Source organism: Orycteropus afer, unplaced genomic scaffold (genome assembly GCF_000298275.1).
Source record: "Orycteropus afer afer isolate SDZICR_OR568_19922 unplaced genomic scaffold, OryAfe1.0 scaffold00007, whole genome shotgun sequence".
In the NCBI taxonomy this organism is placed as follows: domain Eukaryota; kingdom Metazoa; phylum Chordata; class Mammalia; order Tubulidentata; family Orycteropodidae; genus Orycteropus; species Orycteropus afer.
The window spans coordinates 8,045,746-8,058,170 of record NW_006921594.1 but is presented as its reverse complement, the minus strand read 5'-3'; positions in this window follow the sequence as shown (position 1 = coordinate 8,058,170).

Genomic DNA, 12,425 nt, shown 5'->3' with positions numbered 1-12,425 from the left:
AAAATCCTCATAGTTGGACCAATAAGCAGCATCACAATAAATAGAGAAAAGATTGAAGTTGTTAAAGATTTCATATTACTTTGTTCCATAATCAACACCATTGGAAGCAGCAGTCAAGACATCAGATGATGTATTGCACTAGACAAATCTGCTGCAAAAGACCTCTTTCAAGTGCTGAAAAGCAAACAACTCTCCTTGAAGACTAAGGTGTGCCTAACCCAAGCCATGATATTTTCTATCACCTTATATCCATGTGAGAGCTGGACAATGAATAAGGAAGACTGAAGAAGGATTTATGCTTTTTAAGTTGCAGTGTTGGCGAAGATTACTGAAAGTACCATGGACTACCAAAGGAATAAACAAATCTGTCCTGGAGGAAGTGCAGCCAGAATGCTCCTTGGAAGCGAGAATGGCCAGACTTTGTCTCACTTACTTTGGTCATGTTATGAGAAGGGACCATTACCTGGAGTCATGCTTGGTAAAGTGGAGGGTCAACGAAAAAGGGAAAGGCCCTCAATGAGATGGATTGACACAGGGGCTACAACAATGGGCTCAGTTACAGCAAAGATTGTGAGGCTGGCACAGGACCAGGCAGTGTTTCGTTGTATTGTAGTTGCTATGAGTCCGAGCCAACTCAATGACACCTAACAACAACAACAAAGGGTAAAGTGAAAGAGAGTTAATTCATCAAGTTCCTTAAAAAAAAAAAAAAAAGAGGAAGAAGAAGGAGAAAGAAGAAGGAGGAGAAGAAAGAACTGCTAAACTCACTGCCATTGAGTGGATCTCAACTCAAGTGACACTATAGGACAAGGTAGAACAGCCCCCACAGTGTTTCCAAGGCTGTAAGTCTTTATAGAAACAGATTGCCTCATCTTCCTCCTGCAGAACCACTGATAGGTTTGAAATGCTAACCTTTTGGTTAGCAGCCAAGTACCTCTGGTGCTCCTCAAGTTCCTTAGAGTAAATACTACAAATAATAGATGATGCATAAAACTAAGAAAAAGAAAAGAAATTCCTTTAGTGGCAACAATTAGTAAGTGCTTCATACATTCTGCACAGACTTGGATGCAAATATCAAAAGAATTAGCCAAAATAACTCAGAATAGCGGCTTACAGTGAATGTATCCGTCAGGAGCAAACTGAAATAAACTGGATGCCACTCTGAGTATTTCAAACAGAAGTAATTTTGTTGTATGGTTTTCAGCAAGGCTGAAAAGCTGAGTAATGAGTGAAGAGGCGACATCAAACTTAGAAATAGAAGGAAGCCACTGCATCCCTGGGATTGACAGACAGAGGGAGGATGTGGTATTAGCTGAGTCCAGAGGCTGAGGTGACCTGGTGAAACTGAAAACAAGGCAGACTTGCCAGGAAGGAGCTGGAGATGCCAACTGAAGTGATAGAGAAGAAATGCCTGGGCTTCGTCCTTGGAACAGGATAATTCAGTTTGTTACAGTATATAAATATATATAGTAGATATATGTGAGTCCAGACACAATGCCAATCAAGTACACCAAATATAACAGAACGAAGTGCTTTTGATTATTTTAATCTTTTTGCTTCTGTATGTTTCACAAATATGTATTATTTTTGATAATGCAAATACAACAGAATTTTGTTTTGTTTTTTAAAATGTTTACATTTCTTCCTTGGGAAAATGCGCACATGAAGTGATAGAATTTGTCAGACCATTCCTAGAAACATGATCCCTCAAATTAAGATGCAGGGTCTATAAAATCATCAGTAACCTGTCACCACTTCCTGCCTGTATTCACAAAGGTCACAGAGAGGTAAATAAAAGTTGCAATTGAATGATAAGGTCATAAAGAATTTAACAAGTTTGTCTGGAAAAGGTGACTGAGGAGGAAAGTAGCATAAAGTTTAGTTGGATTGTCTAGGACTCTGATGTCTTGTGAAAGGAACTTAGGAAATTGAGTCCAATGTCCTTAACATGTTATTAAAAGGCTTGTCACTATAAAAATCTTCACTCTAACTTTTCCACTGCCACTTATTTATTTCAGGGTCTCAGAAGACCTCTCAGAAGAGTAATACAGACAGTCTAGGTGGTATCTTATACATGACAGTCCAAGCAGGTCAAGAAAGAAGGAGGAGGAAAAAAAAAAAGCATATCCTTTTTCTTACAAAGAAAGAAAGGAAGCAAGGCAAAAAGTAATCTTTATTAATAGAATTACGTGGGATCCTGGACTTGGCCAGTATCAGATGTCATATGTCACATAGGATGCCCTGAGGGAAACATGTGCAGTCCTCCACAGGGAAGGGGTGAGGGTGGCACTGATTGCTCTCTCTTCTTATGGGCATAGTTATTAATTGCAATTTACTGCTATGAGATGGTTAGGGTTAATCTTATTAAATTAAGGTCCATAAATGTTGGGGGCTTTAGAATTCTTTCTCATAAAATGGGAATGTCTTTTTACCAACTTGCTGGTTACCTTATGGCAAAGTACCTTAAAGAGTTATAGAACTCAAAAAGGAGTTAGGTGTTTGTTCTCAAATTTCTAACCTCTTCAGTGTCAACAAGAAGTTTTTAGTGGTATCTAATGAGGGAAAGATACTGCTAGTTACCCAAAAGCTATGTTCCACTACCCATTTTTTAACAATAAGATTTAACTTTGCTCAACGGGAGGAAGACAACACTCAAGGTAGATGATCACAGTGTAAGGATGGGCAGGAGACCCGGCTCTGGCCAATGGGAGAGGTTGAAGGGAAAAGGCTTTTCTAGACAGGTGCTGCTTTCTAGGACAAGAAAGAGGCAAATGAGCAAGAGGCTCTAGTTCTTGCCACTGCTAGGTTCCTGCTTTGAACATAGTTTTTTGAGTGTATACCATAGAAAGGAGCCATGAGAAGAAGGCTAGAGAATCCCAGAGAAGCCATCCCATAGTGCTGACATTTTTGAGCCAAACCAATGGCAGCAATTGCCCAGCAATTGGACTTCTTTTTCCATGATAAAAATGTTGTTGCTGTTAGTTGTCATGGAGTTGATTCCAACTCATGGCAACCTCATGTGTTGTAGAGTAGAACTGCTTTCTAGGGTTTTCAAGGCTATGACGTTTTGGAAGCAGATCAGGAGGCTTTCCCCTTCCTTGAGGAATTTGGGTGAATTCAAACCACTAACCTTTCAGCTAGTAGTCAAGCATTTAACCATTTATGCCACCCAGGGAGTCCCATGATAAAAATAGCCCCATTGTTTCAGGCTAGTTTTAGTCAAGCATTCTATTTATGTGACTGAAAACTCTGCAGACCAAAAGAGAGAAGAGTTATGTCAGAGGCAGTAGATTCATTTGTTAATGAAGTGACATGTCACTCTTTTATCTGAACCAATTACTCATGACATCCATGTTCTGGCTAATTAAAAAATACACTTGAAAGTAGGCTTCTACCAAATAATGGTATTAATTCAATTCATAAATAGACATAAATGATTCAAATCTAATGACATTCTTCATCACCTTATATTAAGACTAGTCCAGTCGTAGTTGGCTAAAAATGTCTGTGATATTTTTCCACATTTTCAATAGATGTGGCATAAGCACCAGTACTTTGCCAGACAACCTGGCTGACGCTGGGGCCATCGAGATAAATTAGACTTGGCCTCTGACCATAGGGACATGTTACTATTTCCCAAATGAAAAATAGTTTGGTACCTTCAGTCAAATCTTGAATCAATCGTTGCTCATGATTACAGAATTGTTCCTTCCTATAGGAAGAGCAGTATCAGCCACTCCTTGGAAAGAAGATGGGACTATCTACTTCTGTAGTGATACTGCCTCAGAAACCCAAAGAGGGGTCACTATGAGTCGGATCTGACTTGACTGCAATTTTGGTTTGGTTTTATAGGAATAGCAGCCACAAACACTCGTAGAGATAAAGGGGAAGATGTATCTGGGTAATAGATCTCTGTGATTCTTTCATGTCCTTATAGCTTCACAAAGAGAAGGTTTCCAAGTTACCGCAGGCAGGATATATATCTGGTTTTAAAAAGAAAATGCCTCCTTCCTCTTAGAAACATAAACAACAGTATCATAAAACACTGAGAACACATTATTTCTTATTCACTATGGAAGCATTAAAACAAAGTTTATCTGGTTATATAGGCTAAACTGAACTGAGCTATTCCTCAATTCCAAATGAGAAATAATAAATGATTAAGAGCCAAAATCTTAGCCAGTGAAAGTTCTTTCAAATCAAAAGTTGATTTATTTGATGGTTAATAATCTATGCAGGATATTTACAATTGCTATACAATTACCATCCTATATTAACCTTTTCATGCTCCATAGAACTTATGGTGCCTACCTATATTTTCCACCTCTGGGGCTTAGTGGGAAGGTGCTAACCCACTTTTGGTTTGTGTTGCCATCTAGTGGGGCTTGCATAAGTGCATGGATCTGAAGAAACTCCAACAACTCCAGCACCAGAGACCCCACGAAACATATGTGTCTCCCTAATTATATCAAAATCCATATTCTACTTCAAAATTTTATTTCATTTCATTCAAAATGCCTTCCATTACTGAAAACACATGGTTTATACAAAAAATTCAAGGCAGGAAATAGTTGCATCTTAAAAGGGTTAACAATAATTAAATAATAATAATTAATGATAAGGAAATCTATCATGAGATTTTCTTATATCTCATTCTGTCTGGATGGTTATCCTTTTTCTAGCAGAGTTTAAAACCAAATTTTCATGAATCAAACTCTGCCCCACTGTCATACCAGCAAATGTTGCTTAAACAGAAAATTATATTAATTGCTTTGAATCAGATCAAGCATTACATTCTTCCATTTACATATTCTCCTTTGACTTCTCTGACAGTGATAATCTCAATGAGTCCTTTCCATATGTAATAATAGGGCTTCCTTAGCTGAGGGCAGAATGTCTCTTGGATCTGTCTGACAGATGAGAGTTTGGCATGTGCTTACAAAAAAAGAGACACTTTAATTAGCACAGTTATATACAACTGCTTTGGATACTGTGCCCCAAAGTTGATGACTATAATAAATGTTGACAGGAGATCCCTGGTCTTTGACTAAAGAGATTCTTTGAGTCATGGCACTTCTTATTAACAATGGGGAGATCATTTAAAAGTCCTACATCCTTCAACCCGAGTCTCAAATCATAGATTTTTAAGCTTTCATTTCCCATTCCATGGCATGAAAGCTGATACATTAGTGTGCTTCAAAAGCAATTCAGGGGAGAATTGATAGTCTTTTTAAGAAATGGTGTTGAAACCATTGTAAATTAATACACAACAAATACAAAAATATGAACCTCAATCCATATGTAAAACTATATGAAAAATTAACTCAAAATAGAACTAGAACAAAGTTTAAAACTACAAAACATCTAGGAGAAATCTTTGCTGATCTGTGCAATACTTTCTTAAATATAATACTAACAGCATGATATATAAAGGAAGATATTGATAAAATTGACTTAATCAAAATTTAAAGTGTGTTTAAAAGTAGCCACTAAGAAAATAAGAATGCAAATCACTGACAGAGAGACAATATTTACAAATATATATCCATGGAGAACCTGTATTGGGAATATATAAAGAACTTTTACAAACCAATAATAATAATATGACTAAAATTCTAACGCAACATATGGGCAAATATGATATGGCAGTATCAACAAAGATACTGCCATGTGGATAGCAGATACTAAGCACATGAAGAGATGCTTAACATCATTAGTCACTAAAAACCAAAAAAACAAAAGTACTGCCATTGAGTCACTTCTGACTCATAGCAACTGCCACTGGCTTTCCAAGGCTGTAAATCCTTACAGAAGAAGATTGCCCCATCTTCCCTCCACATAGTGCCTGGTGAGTTTGAACCACTGCCTTCTGGTTAGCAGCCAAATGCCTTATCCACACTACCAGAGCTTCTTTCAGTCACTAGGGAAATATCAATTATAACCATAGTCCTACCTACCCTCACCACCACTCTTCTGTCAGTTTGTTGTACTGTAATGCAATATTTCAAATACCAGCAGGATCACCCATAGTGGACAGGTTTCAATGGAGCTTCCAGATTAAGGTAGACTAGAAAGAAGGAGCTTTCGTAGCATAGTGCCTAAAGCACTTGACTGCTAACCAGAAGGCTGGCAGTTCAAACCCACCAGCCACTCTTCAGGAGGAAAGTTGGGCAATCTACTTCCGGAGAAAGTAGAAACCCAAGGAGGGGTCACTATGAGTCAGGTCTGACTCCATGGAAAATAACAACAACAATATGAAGTGGAGAGTGCACCCAGTACCAGGTACAGGGTTGGCAGACAATGGTTCTGTAAGTGTATTTGTATGATCTGTAAGAATTCCCAAGTGTATAGTAGAGCTGACAAGGGACAAGACTGTAGTCACTTCTTGGTCACAGCCAGCTACGCAGAGGGACCGAGTAGTTGAACCAGTGGGCTTGGGACCATAGTGACAGGGAACATCAAGCTCAATTGGCATAAACATACTACACAAAATATTGTTCCACCTCCTACTTTGGTGAGTAGTGACTGGGATCTTACAAGTTTGCAAGCAGCCATCTGGATGCAAAGATGGGTCTCTCCTCATCCAGAGCAAAGAAGAATGAAGAAAACCAAAGATTCATGGAAACATGTAGTCCTAGCGAATGGTACACCATGTGATCTGCAGCCTACATGACTATGAGACCAGAAGAACTAGATGGTGCCCAGCTACCACTGTCAACCACTCAGAGGAAGATCTATGTAGGAGGTCCTGGATAGGGAAGGAGAATAATGTGGAACAAAACTCAAAATCATTTGAAAAAAAAAAAGGGGTGGGTGGGTCACCAGGTTTGCTGGTCTGATAGAGCCTCATGGAACCACTGAGACTATGGCCCCTAGCTGCCCTGCAGGTCTGGAATTGAACCCACACCTGTGGCTTCCAGCCAAACAAAACACAGGCATATGAGTTTAACATTTAACTGAGGTAGATACACTCCTTGGAGAGAACAATCACAGGAGAAAGAAGGGTTGTTTATGCACAGGGAGACAGCGCAGGGAGCAGGAGTGCATGGAGGGATGGACACGGAAGAGGTAATTATCAAGAGGAATTGGGAGGGGAATTGTTGTATTGTAGTAAATTGTAGTCAATGTCATGAGACAAAGTGCAGGTGAACTGCTGTATGAAAGTGAATTTGCTCTATAAATTTTCAGCCAAATCACACAAAAAAAAGAGACCAAACTGATCATCTGAAGAGACTCTGAAACTTGCTCTTAATTGTAAAGTAGCTGAAGTGAATGGTAGAACAATGAAGTAAAAGAGCTATACAGAAGATTTCAAAGGGCAGTGTGAGAAGACAAAGACATTATAATGAAATGTGCAAAGACCTGGCATTAGAAAATGGAAAGAGAACACTCTTAATATTTGTCAAGCTGAAAGAACTAGAAAAAAAAAATCAAGCTTTGAGTTGCAGTATTGAAGGATTCTATGGGCAAAATACTGAATGATGCACACAAGTATCAAAATAAGATGGAAAGAATACACATGGTCATTGTACCAAAATGATTAGATCGACATTCAATCATTTCAGGAGGTAGGATATAATAAAAAATCAATGGTATTGAAGAAAGAAGTCCAAGATCACTGAAGATGTTTGTGAAAACAAGGGTCTAAGAATTGACAGGATACTAACTGATATGTTTCAACAAATGGAAGCAAAACCGGAAGCTCTCTTCCATCTAGGCCACTAAATTGGGAAGACAGCTACCTGGCCAATTGACTGGAGGACATCCATATTTTTGCCCATCCCAACAGAATGTGGAAATTATTGAACAATATCATTAATATTACACACAAGTAAAAATTTGCTAAAAGTAATTTAAAAATAGTTGAAGTAGTACATTCACAGGGAACTGCCAGAAATTCAAGTTGGGTTCAGAAGAGGATATGATATGAGGAATATTATTGCTGATGATGGATGGATATTGGCTGAAAACAGAGAATACCAGAAATAAGTTTACCTCTGTTTTATTGACTATGCAAAGGCATTTAACTGTGTGGACCATAACAAATTACGGATAACATTGTGAAGAATGGGAATTCCAGAACACTCAATTATGCTGATATAGAACTTGCACCTAGACCAAGATGCTGTTGTTCAAGCAGAAAAGAGGATACTGCATGGTTTAAAATCAAGAAAGCTTTGTGCGGTAGTTAAGGTAGTGTGTCAACTTGCCTGGGCCTGGCTGAGTGACCGGGCAGCTGGTGGTAGTTATTCCCCATGATGAGACTGCCCATCAATCCCATGGTGGGATCTACCATGAGCAACTGAGTAGCTGCTTTAGGGATGTGGTCTGCTTCCCATATATAAGTAGTCTTGGGAATGGTCTCCAGCTTATAGCACACTTGAACCCTACATGTAGCTGAGTCGTTGTTCAGCAGCCTGCTATGCTGTGCTGATCTCAGGACTTTTAATGGACTTGAATTAATTTCCTGCCATGTGATTTGGTAATATCGGTACTGTGTCTTGTTACTTGTTAACCTTGGTTTTGTCAGCCTCAGCAGCCAGCAGCTGAGTGAAGAAAAACCTCCTATTTGAGTGGGCTAGGTGCAGGAGGTAGAGCTGAAGCTCAAGGTTGAGGGACTTTCACCCAGCCCCTAGACCCTGGCACCTTGAACTTGGACTTAAAGCCTCCAAACCGTAAGAGAATAAACTTCTGTTTCTTTCAAGCGTCTCATTTGTGGTATATATCTGTCAGAGCGGCACTAGGTGACTAAAATAGTGTGTGTCAGGGTTGTATCCTTTCACCATACTTGATCTAACAGGTTGGACTATTTGAAGAAGAAGGTGGCATCAAGATTGGGGGGAGGCTCATTAGCAATCTGTGATAAGCAGATGATGCAGCTTGCTGAAAGCAAAGAGGACCTGAAGCTCTTACGGATGAAGATCAAAGACTACAGTCTGCAGTATAGATTATACCTCAACATAAAGAAAACAAAATTCCTCAAAACTGGACCAATAAGTAAAATCATGATAAATGGAAAAAAGATTAAAACTGTCAATTATTTCATTTTACTTGGATCCACAATCGGGGGCTTGAAAGCAGCAGTTAAAAAAAAAAGAAAAAAAAAAGTATTGCATTGGGCAAATCTGCTCCAAAAGACCACTTCAAGTGCTAAAAAACAAAGATGTCATCTTGAGGACTACAATATGCCTGACACAATCCATGCATGGTATTTTCAATTGCCTCATATGTATGGAGTCATTGTCAAAGCTGGACAATGAATAAGGAAAACCAAAGAAGAGTTGATGCCTTTGAATTATGGTGTTGGTGAAGAATACTGTAAAATACTATGGACTGCCAGGAGAAGGAACAAAGCTCTCCTGGAGGAAGTGCACCTAGAACAGCCAGACTTTGTCTCACCTGCTTTGGTCATGTTGTCAGAAGTGACCATTTCCTGGAGAAGGATATCATGCTTGGTAAAGCAGAGGGTGAGAGAAAAAGTTGAAGACCCTTAATGAGTTGGCTCGACACAGTGGCTGCAATGATGGGCTCAAGTATAGCAAGGATTGTGAGATGATGCATGACCAGGCAGTGTTTCATCCTGTTGTGCATAGAGTCACTACAAATCAGAGCTGACTCAATGGCACCTAACAACAACAACAAAAAATTGGTGTATTTGAATTATAGTGTTTGGGGAAAATATTCAATATACCATGGACTGCCAGAAGAATGAACAAATCCATCTTGGAAATTGATTTCTTGGAATTCTATCTATCAGCTAGAATATTCCTTGGAAGCAAGGATGGTGAGACTATGTCTCACATACTTTGAAGACGTTATCAGGAGAAACCAGTCCCTGAAGAAGAACAACATGCTTGGTAAGATAGAGGGTCAGTGAAAAAGAGGATGACCACAAACAAGATGGATTGATACAGTGGCTGCCACAGTAGGCTCAAATATGACAACAACTGTGAGAATGGCATTTTGTTCGGTTGTATATAGAGAGTGTTATGAGTTGGAATTGACTTGACTGCACCTAAGAACAACGATTATTGTTGTTGTAAGGTCAAACGAGATTATTGTAAATTGTTTTATAAATTTTAAAGAGCTATCTAAACACAAAAGTATTACTATTGAGATGATTCTTAATAATTTAAAAACTTGGATGGCCAACAGATGGACCAATGATCTGTGGTGACGAAGAGGCACGTGTGAAAATGTGAAAGATATGATAAGCAGGAATTAAGTTCAGCACATTCAAATTCTGAAGAAAGAAATGACCATAACCACCTTTGACTCATATTTGTGATTTTCCATTCCCAGTTGTCCACATTAATCTTTGCCACCTTAGCTCATTCAGGTTCAAACCTATGTGGCATACCCTTTTACCTTCTCCCTTTGTCTTTCTCCCACTAAAGTGTGTAGAAGGACTATCCAAGGTACAATATATAATCTGTTAATCCCAGATTGGCATGCCACTCTGCGCCAGGTCAGCTTAACTCAACTGACCCCATTCTCCTGTTCTCAAGCATTCCTTTTATAATTCCCCAGCTGACCTAAGTTCGAGAACACTTATATCTGTTCTTCAAAATGTCTGTAAATCCCTGGGAGCATCCACATTAATGAACTTCTTTGCCTTTTGGACCCCTACAAGTGGAGGTGACATTTCTATTTATATTTCATTACCACTGTCATGAAGCTTGGTACCATCACTGGTCTCCACTAAAGACATGATACATATATACATACAAACATTATGAATTTAGTAGATCTCACTGAAGAATTGGGTTCAACAAATATGACTATATTTTATACCATAAAGCCTTTATCACCTATTCTTCCTTCCTGTATAGTTCTTGGAGCTCTGAAAACTTCTCCTTTTGTATAGCAGAGCAATTCAGCTTTACCATCAGAGGTCTTGAGGCTGACTTATGTCAGGCCCTTGGGCCTCTCTTCTACCATAAGCACTAATTGAGGAATTTCTCCATTAAAATAACTCCCTCCTAAGAGAATTCTGGTGCCAGCTATTAAGATAATTATATGAAAATTCCAACTGTTACTGTAAGGGAGTTCACAGCCATAAAATCATACAATAGTCTTTTCTGGAAATGCATTCAATATTAACCTTAAGCAAAATTGAAGGATTTGAACTTCCTTGGCCATTTACTTACCAAGTATTATACTCTTGCCTTCCTTGAGGTTTATTTCCTCTCCTCTCTATTCCAGGTGCATTTCATAACTCTCATTATTTTTCTCAGAAAGTGTTTAACTAAAGCTTGTAAGTCTCAGGTGCAGAAAGTTAATAATTACATAGGACATGATGGGTCTTGGTCCTCTATAAATTTTTAAAAGAAAATCCTTGCAGATTCAAAGAATCAAGCTCAGATAGCAAAATCGGCTACAGAGCATTTAATACTTGTGCAAGGATACATCTCTTCCACAATATCTGAACAATTTTCCTTTTTATGGACATAAAACACAATGTCTCAGGCAGCGCTTCCTTAGAATCATGTATAAGACAGATACAATGATCACCTAAAGATATATGGTCAGAAAAAGCCATTCTTGTGCATTCTTTCTGTATTGAGAAAATTGGAAGATTATGTCTCAGAACAAAAACTCAAATAAAAAATATACCTAAACAAAAAGATCACATTTTCTTTGGTGCTAGTGCTAAAGGTAGCTTCAATGAATTAAACATGAATGAAGTTGGCATATATGGATGGAGATAAATGTGGTTTCATGTTTATGACCATTAATACTTCTAGAAATAGGATCATGGCATATATTCTGAGATCTGCCATTAGCAATGAGTAGTCTCACATTACTTGTAGTAATACTGAGTATTAAAAAGCAAAAATAAAAAACACAGTTGCCATTGGGTCATTTTTTACTCATGGCAAGCCCATGTGTTTCAGAGCAGAACTGCTCTCCATATGGTTTTTAAAAGACACTTGTAGGGGGAGTTCCAGCAAGATGGTGGACTAGGCAGAAGGACTGCACAGACCCTCTTCAACAAAGAAAAGGGAAACCAATTAACACATACACAGATGATAATCCTAGACCCCAGAGCCTTGAAAGGAAGCATATAGAAGTGGACTAAATGCCAACTAGCAGAAGAATTTGCATGAAAATACCAAAAAAGGAGACATACGGAGCTGGTATCTGGCAACGATCCTGAGCGATCCTGACGGCACACACAGCTTGGAGATTCCTGAGTGGTGGTAGGACCTAAGAATTAACCTAAAAATCACCCTGCTAGCCAGAACCAAGGATAAAAAGCCACCAAGAAGAGCGTAAATCACCCTTGGCTGCTCTTCACAAACAGTTAACAGAGATCTAAACACAACAATGCCACGATGCCTCGGAAACAACAGACCATCACAGTCCACACAAAGAAGCAGGATAAAGTGGTAGATACGAGGGAGCAAGATACAGACCCAGAA